General features: G+C 42.3%; 1 protein-coding gene and 1 non-coding gene across 3 annotated transcripts in view; one reads left to right on the top strand and one right to left on the bottom strand.

Annotated features, from left to right (window-relative positions):
- Positions 1-17,175, bottom strand: part of NMNAT3 (nicotinamide nucleotide adenylyltransferase 3) — a 131,037-nt gene that overhangs the window by 90,910 nt on the left and 22,952 nt on the right. The window lies entirely within an intron of this gene.
- LOC125113834 (U6 spliceosomal RNA) lies at positions 8,472-8,578 on the top strand. The gene has a single exon (XR_007131615.1). It is a non-coding gene; the product is annotated as a U6 spliceosomal RNA (small nuclear RNA).

Below are 17,175 nucleotides of genomic sequence, written 5' to 3' on the forward strand. Positions count from 1 at the left end.
CCTAGTCGGATTCGTTAACCACTGCGCCACGACGGGAACTCCTTTTTTTTTTAATTTATCTTTTTTAGGGCCACACCTGCAGCATATGGAGGATCCCAGGCTAGGGATCTAATCGGAGCTGTAGCAGCCGACCTACACCAGAGCCACAGCAACTAGGGATCCGAGCTTCGTCTGTGATCTACACCACAGCTCATGGCAACACCAGATCCTTAACCCACTGAGCGAGGCCAGGGATTGAACCCACAACCTAGTCGGATTCGTTAACCACTGAGCCACGACTGGAACTCCCCATCTATCTTTTCAAGTCATGGTTTTCTCTGGATAAGTGCTGAGGGGTGGGATTGCTGGATCAAATGGTAATTCTACTTTTAGTTTTCTGAGGAATCTCCATACTGTTTTCCACGGTGGTTACACCAATGTACATTCCCACCAACAGTGTACTAGGGTTTCTTTTTCTCCACACCCTCTCCAGCACTTACTGCTTATAAACTTTTTGATGATGGCCATTCTGGCCGGCATAAGGTGGTACCTCATAGGGGTTTTGATTTGCATTTCTCTAATGATGAGTGATGCTGAACATCTTTTCATGTGTTTCTTGGCCATCTGTATGTCTTCTTTGGAGAACTGTTTAGATCTTCTGCCCATTTTTTGATGGGGTTGTTTGTTTTGTTGGTATTGAGCTGCGGAAGGTGTTTATCTTGTTTGCTATTGAGCACAGCTCTCCTCCTGTTGGTGAGCCACCCAGCAGGATAGGAGACTACAACTTGAAAAAGGACCCTCCACCTCCCTCCTCTGTGTACACCCCAAGTGCAGCCCAACCATGCTCCACCACGTAGGAAGGCAGGGCCCTTGGACTGAAAGAGTCCTCCAGGTACCTGCCAACTGGAAATGCTCTTTTGGATTAATGTGCACAAATAAGGCATTAATAAAGCTGGGGGAATATGCATGGGCCCTTCTCTCCCTGCACTGCTGAATTCAGGGGCACTGAAGAGATGAAGGGAGTGTGCCTTGGGACATCAATGCAATGCAAAGATGAGATATCTGGACAATAAGAAACCATGAGTTCAATTCCCTTGGGGATAAAAGCAGCAGCGTGGGTCACTTCCATCTCAAACACATGCCATGTGGAAACAGGGCTTTGAAGGTAACGGGTCTCTCCAAACACTTCTGCACTGATGGCGCTCAGTAAATTACTACTTTCTGAGGAATGAGAGGAACCAATTCTCTGTGTCCCCTATATCATGGGAAGTGTTTATTTTTCAAAGTATGTTTCTCCAAAATGTGCTGCAAATCATAAAGTCATGACATTATATGATTCCTTGCATCAAATTTCAAAAGAGACTTTCACCTCCTGTATTTGAAATAAATTACCGCAAAAACAAAGCCTAAGAGCTACAGAGTTTTCCTTCAGCAGAGGAAGCGCTGTATTGAGAAAGCTTATGCTTCACCCAAATATTAAACTCTGTTGGTTTTAGGCTTCCATTTGCAGGATCTGAGCATCTGGTCCAAACCCCGTTTCTGTTGTTGTTGTTGTTGTTATTGCTGTTGTTTGTTTTATTTTGGTTTTGGGGATTTTTTTTTTTTTTTTTTTGGCTGAACTTGTGGCATGTGGAAGTTCCTGGGCCAGGGACTGAACCCAAGCTACAGCAGTGACAATACTGGATCCTAACCTGCTGAATGACCAGGGACCCCAAAACCCCCTATTTTATAGTTGAGCAAACTTGAGGACCAGAGAGGCGAAGCTGTGGATCCAAGGTCACACAGTAAGGCAGTAACAGACCTAAAATCAGAGCTTGGGCTGAGGCTTCCATCACACAGTGATACTGCCTTATAAGCCAGGCTCTTGGGTTATAGAGATTTTTTTTTTTCCCACTGTACAGCAAGGGGGTCAGGTTATCCTTATATGTATACATTACAATTACATTTTTCCCCCAGCCTTTCTTCTGTTGCAACATGAGTATCTAGACAAAGTTCTCAATGCTATTCAGCAGGATCTCCTTGTACATCTAGTCTAAGTTGTGTCTGATAAGCCCAAGCTCCCGATCCCTCTACTCCCTCCCCCTCCCATCAGGCAGCCACAAGTCTCTTCTCCAAGTCCATGATTTTCTTTTCTGAGGAGATGTTCATTTGTGCTGGATATTAGATTCCAGTTCTAAGTGATATCATATGGTATTTGTCTTTGTCTTTCTGGCTCATTTCACTCAGGATGAGGGTCTCTAGCTCCATCCATGTTGCTGCAAATGGCATTATGTCATTCTTTTTTATGGCTGAGTAGTACTCCATTGTGTATATATACCACCTCTTCCGAATCCAATCCTCTGTCGATGGACATTTGGGTTGTTTTCATGTCTTGGCTATTGTGAATAGTGCTGCAATGAACATGCAGGTGCACGTGTCTCTTTTAAGTAGAGTTTTGTCCGGACAGATGCCCAAGAGTGGGATTGTGGGGTCATATGGAAGTTCTATGTATAGATTTCTAAGGTATCTCCAAACTGTTCTCCATAGTGGCTGTACCAGTTTACATTCCCACCAACAGTGCAGGAGGGTTCCCTTTTCTCCACACCCCCTCTAGCACTTGTTATTTGTGGATTTATTAATGATGGCCATTCTGACTGGTGTGAGGTGATATCTCATGGTAGTTTTGATTTGCATTTCTCTTATAATCAGCGATGTTGAGCATTTTTTCCTGTGTTTGTTGGCCATCTGTATATCTTCTTTGGAGAAATGTCTATTCAGGTCTTTTGCCCATTTTTCCATTGATTGATTGGCTTTTTTGCTGTTGGGTTGTATAAGTTGTTTATATATTCTAGAGATTAAGCCCTTGTCGGTTGCATCATTTGAAACTGTTTTCTCCCATTCTGAAAGTTGTCTTTCTGTTTTCTTTTGGGTTTCCTTTGCTGTGCAAAAGCTTTTCAGTTTGATGAGGTCCCATGGGTTTATTTTTGCTCTAATTTCTATTGCTTTCGAAGACTGACCTGAGAAAATATTCATGATGTTGATGTCAGAGAGTGTTTTGCCTGTGTTTTCTTCTAGGAGTTTGATGGTGTCCTGTCGTATATTTAAGTCTTTCAGCCATTTGGAGTTTATTTCTGTGCATGGTGTGAGGGTGTGTTGTAGTTTCATTGCTTTGCATGCAGCTGTCCAGCTTTCCCAGCAATGCTTGCTGAATAGGCTTTCTTTTTCCCATTTGATGTTCTTGCCTCCCTTGTCAAAGATTAATTGACCATAGGTGTCAGGGTTTATTTCCGGATTCTCTATTCTGTTCCATTGGTCTGTCTGTCTGTTTTGATACGAGTACCACACTGTTTTGATGACTGTGGCTTTGTAGTATTTCTTGAAGTCTGGGAGAGTGATGCCTCCTGCTTGGTTTTTGTTTCTCAGGATTGCTTCGGTGATTCTGGGTCTTTTGTGGCTCCATATAAATGTTTGGATTGTTTGTTCCAGTTCTGTGAAACCTGTCATGGGTCATTTGATAGGGATTGCATTGAATCTGTAGATTGCTTTGGGTAGTATGGCCATTTTTACAATATTGATTTTCCCAATCCAGGAACATGGACTATCTTTCCATTTCTTTACATCTTCTTTGATTTCTTTGATTCAAGTTTTATCGTTCTCGGCATATAGGCCCTTTACCTCCTTGGTCAGGTGTATTCCGAGGTATTTGATTTTGTGAGGTGCAATTTTAAAAGGTATCGTGTTTTTGTATTCCTTTTCTAGTATTTCATTGCTGGTATAGAGAAATGCAACTGACTTCTGAATGTTAATCTTATATCCTGCTACTTTGCTGAATTTATGAATCAGTTCAAGTAGTTTTGGGGTTGAGTCCTTAGGGTTTTCTATGTATAGTATCATGTCATCTGCATACAGTGACAGTTTGATCTCTTCTCTTCCTATATGGATGCCTTTTATTTCTTTTGTTTGTCTAATTGCTGTGGCTAGGACTTCCAAAACTATGTTGAAGAGCAGTGGTGAGAGTGGGCATCCCTGCCTTGTTCCAGATTTGAGTGAGAAGGCTTTCAGTTTTTCCCCATTGAGGATTATATTTGCTGTGGGTTTCTCATAAATGGCTTTGATTATATTCAGGAATGTTCCCTCTATACCCACTTTGGCGAGGGTCTTGATCATGAATGGATGTTGGACTTTGTCAAATGCTTTTTCTGCGTCTATTGAGATGATCATATGATTTTTTTTTTTTTTTGTTAATGTGGTGTATGATGCTGACTGATTTGCGTATGTTGAGTCATCCTTGTGAACCTGGGATGAACCCAACCTGGTCATGTTGTATAATTTTTTTGATATGTTGTTGGATTCGGCTGGCTAAGATTTTGTTGAGAATTTTTGCATCTATATTCATCAAAGATATTGGGCGATAGTTTTCTTTTTTGGTGGTATCTCGGGTTATGGAGATTTTTTTTATGTTTTCTCCAAGGACTGCATCATGACCTCCAATCCGCATCACAAGGGCCTAATGAGACCAGCAGTCTGAAACAAAAGCAGAGGATGCCAAAGGCCCTTTTTTTGTGCAGGTAATAAATTCAGAAAAATATAAGGCTGGAAAGGACCTGGAGGGATTCTCTATTCCATTTCCTTTCCTGGAGGCAGAAGTCACTGACATCATTCCAGGGGAGAAGTAGCTCTCTTATTTCTAAAACCCTTCAGGGGAGATTTCAAAACTTCACTTACAAAAAGGAATATCTGATTTCCTCTCAACAGCAGTATCCAAGAAATAACCACAGAAAACCACTGCATAGTCTTTTTCATAAAAAATACAAAATCTTCCTCAGTCCAATACCTCAGAAATGATTATTTTTTAAAAATCGCCTAATTTAATTGAGCATGAACATTTCAACCGTAAAAGGAAAATGTTTTTTGGAAAATAAGAGGTACAGAGTTGTCATGACACCTTAACTATAATTTCTGCAAGAATTTGTAAAAATGCAGGAGACTCACTCCGGCCTGGTTAGATGAAGAACTTTGACAGAAATGATAATATAGAGAGACCTGCAGAGCATAAAACATTTGTAACATGAAAACTCCTGAGTAAGAAACTATACAATGGCTCCCACTCTATGGTTTTTATCTCTAAGTCTTCTAAGAAGTCCCATTTTTTGGCAAAGCAGTTTTTGTAGTGGGCCTTAGCTGGAGAAAGCATATTTCTAAGTAATCTGAAGGGGAAAAAATTTGATTAAAACCTCCACCGAGGATTCCACATATATTCACGCCAAATGAGTCAAAAGCCAGAGGTTATCCTGAGAGGAGGAAGTCTGCCTAACATCCGTGATATTAAGAGAGCGGAAGCTAATAACACGCGGCACTTTATTTGAAGATGATACTGCTGACCCACTGCCAAGGGCTTTGAACTGCTTTTCCATCCGATGATGAGATTCCAGGCTCTTGCGAACCCAGGGGCACATCTCAAAAGGCAGCTGCTGGAGTTAAGGTGGTCCAAGCTGGAGGTACAGTGCGGGCTGCCTGTGGGAGCTGGCTGGTCTGAGGACAGAGCAAACACCAGGGTCTTGGCCTCAGTGTCCCGGCCAGGGGTACGCAACGGCCTTCTTTCATTTTACCCGGCACACCCCCACCATCCTCCTAATGGCCTGTCAGAGCTTCTGCAGCTGTGACTCAGAGCTCCTGTCCCTGCCATTTCTCCTCTGCTGTTCCAAAGCAAGTATTTCTCTAAATGCCTATCACCTCCCCCCAGGTGTTCAGGAAGCTCCCATCCACTGCTGGACTATTTGACCTGTGTCCAGCCTTCCTCTTCCACCCAGCTTCAGGGCAGAAAAGGAAAGGTCCAGGTCCTCAGCCTGAGCCCAGGCTGGAGGTGATGCTGGAAGGACACGTGCCTGGGGAAGACCTGCACCTTGGGGTCTGCCCTGAGTCAAGTGCTCAGGCCGGGTAGGGGCTCTGATAGGTGATTCAGCAGCAATCTCATTCTAGAGGTGGCCCATGGCTGGTGGAAGAGCCCCATGAGACAAGAGCCATAAGCCAATTAAATGTGGGTACCCACAAAATGCCAGGGGGACCAGAAACAAGGCAAAGTGGCTCTGTGTGGATGAGCCAAGGAAAGCTACAGAGATAGCATTTGAGTCATATTATATTTATGGGGCACTGGTGCTAGCCGCTTATACCTATTATTTCCATTCAATGCAATTATTCCTCCTTTGCAGATGAGAAAACTGGGGCTCAGAGAAGTGAATTTTGTTCAAGGCTACATAGGGAGGAGGAACGAGTGGGGATCCGGCCCCACACCGCTGGCTTTCCAGCTGTGTCTTCAGACCTGGGTGGGAACCAGGGGATGACAGCTTGGGTGGCTTCACAGCCTGGATTCCCAGGTCCCCAACAGCAAAATTCTCAAAACTAAATTCAATCCACTTTAATTTTGAAAGCAAGAGTGAACAGATGCCCCACAGTCTCTTCCCCTGGGAGAGGGGATGGAGAGCCAGTAAACCACCATCCCTTCTTTCCCCCGAGAAAGAAGAACCAAATCACTGTAGAACCAAATGCTGCTCTGCGAGAGCGAACAGCTTTGGCTGCCGGGAACTCTACAGGTCCAGAGACAGAGGCCAGAGAAGAAAAACCTGAGCTTGAGATGCTTAACCAGGAGAGGCACATCTACTCAAAAGAGGATTTAAACACTCAAACTGAAAGTACAAAGTGGGTTTCACCCTAAGCATCTTACCCCTATTTAGTTGAAACCATAGATTTAAGATGTTAAAGCAACGGATGGATACAGAGAGAAAAAAAAAGTGAGACGTTCCAGTTTAAGGAATCCCTGCTTCACAAATGTTTCCCTATTGGTATTATTCTGTCATCTCCTGTCTCTACTCCAGTTTATAAAAATACTTATGCTCAGGGTAAAAGGTTCCTAAGAGGCCATTCTGCAAATAAAAACAGACTCCACGATGGTTTGTTAAAAAATCCTGATGCAGGAGTTCCTGTGTGGTTCAGTGGGTAAAGGATCTGGTGCTGTCATTGCAGTGGCTCAGGTCACTGCTGTGGCATGGGTTCGTCCCCTGGCCCATGAGCTTGAATGTGTCGTGGGCAAGGCATAGCCAAAAAAAAAAAAAAAAAAATTCTGATGCAAAAAAGCCTCACACTTCTCAATGTGTCATGAGATGTGCAAAAGGTAAGTGATATTGTTAAAAATCTCATACAAAGGGTTTTTTTTAAAAAACAAAAAAACAGTTTAATTAAAAAATAGAAAACTATAAAAAGCTGACTTCTCCCTCTGCTCTTTTGCCTCCACTTCCTAAGGCAAGTTTCTGGCGTCTGTCCAGGGACCAGCACCATCCCACTTGCTGTTTTCCACCTCTCAGAACTCAACCAGCCATGATGCACTGTTTCTCCACAAAAGTGGATCATCTTCCCAAGTCACTAGCCCTGGGGATAGAAAGCCCACGCCTCACTACCCGTCCAGCAGCCAAGTCCCTCCCAGGCTGGCCCTTCCTCCTCTGTGTCTGAGAACAGCATGCTTGTTCCCAACATTCCTAGCCTTCAACCTGGTACACAGATGGTATTTAATAAATGCTCGCTAAATGATGCAGGCATCTGGCCAGGAGCCTCTTGCTTCCTTCCTTCCCAGGTGCTCTTCTCTCCACCTAGAATGCCCCTCCCCTCAGTTTATCTATACTATTTTCTCCAATTCTCCATAAACAGACAGCACCACCAACCATGCAGTTATTCGAGAGGAATTCTGGGTCCCTCTCTTTCTTACCACCACCATCCTTCTCTCAATTCATCCATCACTGAATCCTATCCACTCCTCTTCCTAGACCTCTCTCTGACCTCCTTTCTTCTTCAACCCCTCTGAGGCAGCTGGCCCTGGCCTTCCTTGCATCCATGGGGCCACACAGACTGTCCTGCTCCCCACTCCCAGTGCAGCCTCTCCTGAATATACACTGTCCCTCCCCTGCTCCCCTCTGTTCTCAGGATAGAGCCCGAGCTCATAGACAACACAGAGAGGTGGTCCATGATATGGCTTCCACTGAGCAGGTAAGTCTCAGCTTCTAGCAGTCGGCCCTCAGCCCCATTCTAGCTGTGGCAGAAGCCCTCTCCTGCAGCCTCGGCTGGCTTGGTAAAGCAGAAAAAAAATGGTCGAAGCAGGGAATCACTCCAAAAAAATGTCTGGGTGAACTTTAGCTTTAAATTAAACCTATACATTTATAAATGATCTGATGCAGGGCCAAGGCTTTGCTTTTGGAGCAGGCTTTGGCGTTTTCACAAACCCCATCCATCAGCGACAACTCTCCAGGCCAGCTTCTTTTAGGTGGAGAGGGTTCCTAAGGACACACTAGAAGACACTGAGGGCAAGGGTCTGCCTGAGTGTTTCGATTCCCCTGCCTCCACCACCCCCAATAAAAATAGTCAAGTTTTTTTCACCAACACCTCATGTTAGCGGAGAGGGGCAGTCACTCTCACCTTTTTGAGTCCTTTCAAAACATTCAAGCCACTTTTCAAAAAGCCCTACTCTTGTGCTCGCTTAGGTTGCACATATACTAAAATTGGAATAACACAGAGAAGATTAGCATGGCCCATGCACAAAGATGACATGCAAATTCATGAAGCATTCCATATTTTTAATGGACAGATCATCCAGACAGAAAATCAACAAGGAAACACAGGCCTTAGATGATACACTAGACCAAAGAGATTTAATTGGTGTCTATACAACTTTTCACCCCAAAGCAGCAGAATATACCTTCTTCTCAAGTGCACGCAGAATATTCTCCAGAATAGATCACATCTTGGGCCACAGATCAAGCCTTGGTAAACTTAAAAAAAAAAATGAAATAATTTCAAGCATTTTCTCTGACCACAATGCTATGAGACTAGAAATCAACTACAAGAAAAAAATAGCAAAAAATCAACTCCTGGAAGCTAAACAATATGCTACTGAACAACCAATAGATCATTGAGGAAATCAAAGAGGAAATTAAAAGATACATAGAGAGGTGTTCCTGTCATGGCTCAGTGGTCACAAACCCTACTAGTATCCATGAGGATGTGGGTTTGATCCCTGGCCTTGCTCAGTGGGTTAAGGATCTGGTGTTGCTATGAGCTGTGGTGTAGGTCATAGGCACAGCTTGGATTCTGCATTGCTGTGGCTGTGGTGTAGGCTGGCAGCTGCAGCTCCAATTAGACCCCTAGTTCAATTGTTCCAATTAGTTCCCCTAATTGGGAACTTCCACATGCCATGAGGCGGCCATAAAAAAAAGACAAAAATAAATAAAAATAAAAGATACATAGAGATAAGCACAATGAAGACAATGAAGATACAACAATCCAAAACCTATGGGACACAGCAAAAGCAGTTCTTAAGGCAGAAGTTTATAGCAATACAATCTTATCTCAGGAAAGAAGAAAAAACTCAAATAAACAACTTAACCTTACACCTTAAACATCTAGAGAAGGAAGACCAGACAAAGCCCAAAACTAGTAGAAGGAAAAAAATCATAAAGATGAGAGCAGAAGAGAGACAAAGAAAACAATTGAGAAGATCAATGAAACCAAAAGTTGGTTCTTTGAAAAGATCAACAAAATTGATAAACTGTTATCCAGACTCATGAAGAAAAAAATGGAGAGCGTTCAAGTCAATAAAATTAGAAATGAAAAAGGAGAAGTTACAACTGACACTGCAGAAATACAAAGGCTCATGAGAGACTACTATGAGCAACTGTATGCCAATAAAATGGACAACCTAGAAGAAATGGACAGATTCTTACAAAGGCACAACCTACCAAGACTGAACCAGAAATAAATAAAAAATATGAATAGACCAATCACAAGTGCTGAAATTGAAAATGTGATTTAAAAACTTCCAAAAACAAAAGTCCAGGACCTGAGGGCTTCTGAGCTGAGTTCTACCAACATTCAGAGAAGAGTCAACACCTCTTCTTCTGAAACTTCAGAAAATTGCAGAGGAAGGAATACTCCCAAGCTCATTCTATGAAGCCACCATGACCAGACAGATACCACACAAAAAATAAAATTATAGGCCAATGTCACTGATGAACATAGATGCAAAAATCCTCAACAAAATATTAGCAAACTACAAATAAATATACATTTAAAAGGTCATACACCACAATCAAGTAGGATTTATCTCAAGGATGAAAGGATTCTTCAATATCCACAAATCTATCACTGTGATATACCACATCAACAAACTGAAAATTAAAAACCATCTGATTATCTCAATAGATACACAAAAAGCTTCTGATAAAATTCAAAACCCATTTATGATAAAAATTCTCCAGAGAGTGGGCATAGAGGGGAACTACCTCAATGTAATAAAAGTCATTTATGATAAACCCACAGCTAAAATCATTCTCAATGATGAAAAACTGAAAGCATTTCCACTAAGATCAGGAACAAGACAAGGATGTCCTCTTTTGCCAATGTTATTCAAGTTCTGGAAGTTCTAGCAGTGGCAATCAGAGAAGAAAAAGAAATACAAGGAATCTAAATTGGAAAAGAAAAAATAAAACTACCACTGTTTGCAGATGACATGACACTACACCTAGAAAATCCTAAAGACAATACCAGAAAACTATTAGAGCTCACCAAAGAATCTGGTAAAGTCACAGGATATAAGATTAACACAGAGAAATCAACTGCATTTCTATACACTAACAGTGAAAGACCAGAAAGAGAAATTAGGGAAAACATCCCATTTACAATTGCATCAAAAAGAATAAAATACATAGGAATAAACCTACCTAAATAGACAAAATTCTTGTACTCTGAAAACTATAAGATGCTCATGAAAGAAATCAAAGAAAACATGAATAGATGGAAAAATACACCATGCTCTTGGATTGGAAGAATCAATATAGTCAAAATGACAATACTACCTAAGGCAATCTACAGATTCAATGCAATCCCTATAAAATTACCAAGGACATTCTTTACAGAACTGCAACAAAATATTTCAAAATTTGTATGGAAACACAAAAGACCTCAAATAGCCAAAGCAATATTGAAAAGAAAAAAAGGAACTGGAGGAATCAGGTTCCCTGACTTCAGATACTACTACAAAGCTATAGTCATCAAATCAGTATGGTACTGGCATAAAAACAGAAATACAGAAATCAATGGAATAGGATAGAAAGCCCAGAAATAAACCCAAGCACCTATAGTCAACTAACCTGTGACAAAGGAGGTAAAAACATACAGTGGAGGAAAGACAATCTCTTCAATAAATAGTGCTTGGAAAACTGGACAACCACGTGTAAGAGAATAAAATTAGAACATTTTCTAGCACCAAGCACAAAAATAAATTCAAAATGGATTAAAGACCTAAATATAAGGTCAGATACTATAAAACTCCTAATGGAAAGCATAGGGAAGAATGCTCTTTGATATAAATTACAGCAAAATCTTGTTTGATCCACCTCCTGCAATAAAGACACAAACCAATGGGACCTAATTAAACTCAAAAGCTTCTGCACAGCAAAGGAAACCATTAAAAAAACGAAAAGACAACCCATAGAATAGGAGAAAATTTTTGCAAATGACTCAACCAACAAAGGTTTAATGTCCAAAATATACAAATAACTCATAAAACTCAACAAAAAAATAAACAACCCAATTAAAAAATGGGCAGAAGACCTAAATAGACATTTCTCCAAAGAAGACACACAGATGGCCAGCAGGCACATGAAAAAATGCTCAACATCACTAATTATTAGAGAAATGCAAATCAGAACAACGAGGTACCACCTCACACCAGTTAGAGTGGCCATCATTAACAGGTCAACACACAACAAATGTTGGAGAGGATGTGGAGGAAAGGGAACCCTCCTACACTGCTGGTGGGAATGTAAATTGGTACAACCACTATGGAAAACAGTATGGAAATACTTCAGAAAACTAAATATAGAACTACCATATGATCCATATGATCCACTCCTGGGCATACATATGGACAAAACTAAATATAGAACTACCATATGATCCATATGATCCACTCCTGGGCATACATCTGGACAAAACTTTCATTGAAAAAGATACATGCACCCCTATGTTCACTGCAGCACTACTCACAATAGCCAAGACATGGAAACAATCTAAATGTCCATCAACAGATGAATGGATTAAGATGTGGTACAATGGAATACTACTCAGCCATAAAAAGGACAAAATAACGTCATCTGCAGCAACATGGATGGAACTAGAGTCCTATACCAAGTGAAGTCAGTCAGAAAGAGAAAGACACCATATGATATCGCTTATATGTGGAGTCTAAAACATGGCACGAATGATCTATTTACAAAACAGAAATAGATCATGGACATGGAGGACAGACTTGAGTTTGCCGGGTGGCAGGGAGTGGGATGGATTGGGAGTGTGGGGTTAGTAGATGCAAACTATTACATTTCGAGTGGATAAGCAATGAGATACAGCACAGGGAACTATCTCCAACCACTTGTGATGGAACATGACGGAGGATAATGTGAGAAGAAGAATGTATATACATATGTATAACTGGGTCAGTTTGCTGTACAACAGAAATTGGCAGAACATTATAAATCAACTATAATAAAAATAATATTTAAAAAAAAAGAAAACAAAAACTACTCTTACACTATGGAGGACAATATGGAGGTTCCTTAAAAAACTAAATATAGAACTACCATATGATCCATCAATCTCAGTCCTAGGCATATACCCTGAGAAAACTCTACTTCGAAAAGATACATGCACCCCTATGTTCACTGCAGTACTATTTACAAGTTCACTATGTTCACTGCAGTGCTATAGCCAAGACATGGAAACAAACTAAATGTCCATCCACAGAGGAATGGATGAAGATGTGGTACATATATACAATGGAATATTACTCAGCCATAAAAAAGAATGAAATAATGCCATTTGCAGCAACATGGACAGACCTAGAGATTATCATACTAAGTGAGGTTAGACAAAGACAAATATCACATGATATCACTTATATGTAGTATTAATAAAAACAATACAAAAGAACTTAGTTAAAAAACAGAAAGAAATTTACAGATTTAAACACCAATCTTATGGTTACAATACATAGGTGAAACGAATGAAGGGAGGGAAAAATTTGGAGGGTGGGAAAAACACATACGTACTAATGTATGAAATAGATGATGAACAAGAACCTGCTGTATAGCAGAGGAAAATCTACTCAGTGGTGTGTAAAAACCTATATGGGAAAAAAAATGGAAATATTTATGTGCATGACTGATTCACTTTGCTGTACACTTGAAACTAAGAGAACACTGTAAATCAACTATACTCCAATAAAACTTAAAAACCCTACTTTTTGCTTTCATACTCAAAATCCATCAGTTCACGTAACATTTAATAATGTGATTTATGACACGTATAACAGACACCAACACTTTTGGCTTTTTCTGTTTTTGTTTTTTAGGGTGATACCTGTGGCATATGGAAGTTCCCAGGCTAGAGGTCAAATGAGAACTACAGCTGCCAACATACACCACAGTCACGGCAACAGCAGATCCTAAACCCACTGAGTGAGGCCAGGGATCGAATCCGCATCCTCAGTGGTACTGGTCGGGTTTGTTGTCACTGAGCCACAGTGGGAACCCCACCAACACTTTTGCAAACAACATTAAGTGACTGATGGGTGCAGTCTGCACAAGGTGGGGCAGGAGAATTCAGGCAGGGGGCTGGGCCAGGCCTGGGGAGTGGGGGTCGGTGTGTGCACCCACCGCCTGCCTTCCCCACCGGATTATGTGCTCCAGACCACTAGAGTCTGGCTCAGCGCACTGCCTTTAGGATCTCTATGTCTGGTATGGGACTGGAACATGATCTGGGCTTAGGAAATGCTGGCTAAATGGAGAAATGAGCTTCCCTACAGACCAGTACGCACCCTTCCCCAGCTCAAGAACTTTCTCTAGCAAATCCAGGGGGCTGAGGCCCCCCACCCCTCCCTAAGTAGACTCACGGCCAGAGTCACACAGAGGACAAAATGTTCTAACTTGGACCCAGGGTATGGTCGCATCTCAGAGCCAAATGCCAGGGGCCAGAGATACTGGCTCTTGCGTGCAGCTGCATGGCTCAAGGGTCAGGAGGATGGAGACGAGCTAAGGGATCCAGTTGGGCACACACTGCTTCTCACTCCCAGTCCAGACTCCTTTCCTCAGGTCCCTGGGTCCCAGGAGCTGGCAGAGGACACAGCACACATAGAGTCACATGATGGCACAGCCCCGGACCAAGGATGTCTCTGGAACATCCCCACTCTTTTTTTTAAGTTTGATTGAAGTATAGTTGATGTATAAGGTTGTGGCAATTCCTGCTGTACAACAAAGCGATTCAGTTCCACACACCCATTCTCTTTCAGATTCTTTTCCCACAGAGATTATCACAGGATATTGGTTAGATGTGCTACACAGCGGATCCCATTTGCCAATCTTTCCATTTACTTCAGTGTGCATATGCCAATCTCAAACCCCAAGTCTATGTGAGTGTCTTAAAGGTAAGACCCTTGGGCAGGAATCACACCTTTCTCCCTTCTTCCCCATGGCTTGGGGTGTGAGAGGTAACTAATTTAGCTGGAAAGTGAGTCTCCACTCTAGTAAGTAAACTTGCAGGTAAAAATAAAGTCAGCTTGAAACCAGGGGGCTGATTTAAATGCAAATGTTGCACCCTTACTGCCCATGAACCCAGAACCAGCTCAGAATAAGGGCAATGAGGAGAAAGCCAGCCATTGGCCAATGTGTCCATGTAGCAGCAGGAAGAGAGAGGCTGGACACTGGGTTACAGAGCAAGGGCATAAATGGAGATAAACTTGCTTTCTGAGCTCACAAACCCTTCACTAATAAGACTGACCTCCTTTTCACACCGAAAGCATGAAAATAAGATCACGAAAACAAGACGCCAAGCAGTAAGCACACCGCTGTCCTGATTATGATTCAGAGGCATGTAGAATTTAAAACTGAAGCAAAACCATGATGTCTCTCTGGACAATTTTGCTTTTGACTTGACAACTAGGCAGGCCTGCCTCATGATCCACCTGTCAGTTCATCACAAAAATGAACATGGACACAGAGGATCCAAATCTCCCAGTTGGCTGTGGAATGCATCATGGATTTATTTGATCAATGTGATAACTGTGTTTTAAAGACAAACTTTAAAATTGTTCCAAACTCCCTCACTGCCATTAATAATTCCTCCATTCAGTAAACATCAATCAGCATCTACTATGTGTCAGGCACTATGCCAGGAGCCAGAAGGGTAAGCCACATTCCTACCTAGAAGGCTCTCTGACTGGGCTGCTGGGGGCCAGATGGGTTACCTGATGTTCACAATGCATACTGGAACTGGTATAAATGGAAACGGAGGGTGCCTGAACAGAAGAGAGCCCCCTGCCCAACTAGGCTGAGAGTATACAAAAGGAGTATAGAAGGCTTCCAAGAGGAAGTAACAGATGTTTTGGGTTTTGAAGGATGAATAGGAGTTAGGCAGGTGAATGAGCTGGGAGGAGAAAACAGTGTTTGCAAAGCCTGGGAGAGTGGGGGCCAGGGGAGGGCACAGGGCATGTGAGGGATGCTAGAGGGTCTACAGAAGAGCAGTGGGAATGACATGGTTCTCCAGGGCCTGGTTGCCTTGTGTTCTGTGTTGCAAGGTTGAACTTGATCCTGATGGTGGTAAGCCCCTGCATGGTTTCACACAGGGGAGTAACTAATCTGCAAGTGATTACTTACCTAAGGGTCTCCTAAATGGCGAAGCAGCCCCCAGGGCACCTTCCTTTATTCACCACTGAGGCGACAGCAACCTACAAGCCTCATTAGCAGGCAGGTCTCCAACTCAGCCTGTTTTCCCTCCCATAATGCTCTCTCTTTGAGGCCACAGCTACTTTCAATTGCATCCTAATTTCAAGAAGTGATAAACATATGCTCATGTTTCCATTTACAAGTTTTTGATTATCAGCCTGGCATTGTAGCTGCAAATTACCCATTTTCTATTATAATTATTTTTACTTCTCTTGATGAAGAAGGAAAAGAAATGCTTTTAAATGACTAAAGTGCCCGAGCCACAGAGGCAGGGAAGAATTAAGCACTGCTGCATCTTTCACCAATGGCAGTATAATAGCGAAGGTTTGAAAAATGAAATGCGAGCTCGCAGGCCATGTCAGACCAGACTCTCTGGATAGGTGCATTTGCTCACCGTGATCAGTTTACCTAACACCAGGCAGAGATGGGCTGGGGACAGAATGGCTCCCTGAAAACGGGTTGCTTTAAGTAGCAGGTGGGTCTCTTGGGCACTAACTTTTGCTTTTTCTGCTTCTAGGAGGAATTTTTAAAGGTGAGATTGTTGCTAATGCAGATGCTCCCAAGCAACTGAAACATTTGCTCACATTCTGATTGGAATTCTACAAGATCCAGCCTTACTCATTGGTGTCACAAACCCCCTTCCCAGAGGAGACCCAATGCAGGGCAGAGCCATGCCTTCTGGTCCTGGAGGGGCCTGGGATGTGAGTGAGGAAGGGCCTTGGGAATGGATGGGAGGCAAGGAATTCAGGTCACTAAGTGAAGTGGAGAGGATGCTAGCATGCAGAGTTGCATGCCTATTGGCAGCTTAATGTCCCATTTAATTGGCATGTAACGTTAATTGACAGAGTAGCATGTAAATGAGAACACGGCCGTGGTTTTGCGGCTTTGAAAGGTGCCGTTGGCAGCTTTGTTTCGAAAGCCCAGCTCTGATGAGCTACACAGTTTCATTATTGGGATGACTTGCTCATCAAGAAACCATGCCAAGCATCCAAATTCCTAACATCTTCCATGTGGGACTGTGCTCAGTCCTAAGTTTGAGGGTTCGGAGGACCCAGTCCCTGCTCACCAGTTAAGGGTCAGACATGGAAAAAACAACAAGCAGCTACTTGAAATTTCAAAGTGTCATTTAGGGTCACAACAAAAGCTCATGGCTTGGTAGCTGTGGAAGTTCTAAATGCTGCCCTCTTCACATTTTCAACCCTCTTGGATGACCAAAATAAATCACAATCATCATAAATCAACAATCCTAGGAACAATGACAACATTAAAAGTTATTACTAGGTACTTTTTAGGTCTAACTCATATTTTGGTAGCACCTATACTGTGCCTGTTACTACACTATCTTTCGTATTACCTTTAATCTTTGCAAACACCGTGCAGAAAAATCCATATTATCTTGTTT

Source organism: Phacochoerus africanus, chromosome 1, assembly GCF_016906955.1.
Source record: "Phacochoerus africanus isolate WHEZ1 chromosome 1, ROS_Pafr_v1, whole genome shotgun sequence".
Classification (NCBI taxonomy): Eukaryota; Metazoa; Chordata; class Mammalia; order Artiodactyla; family Suidae; genus Phacochoerus; species Phacochoerus africanus.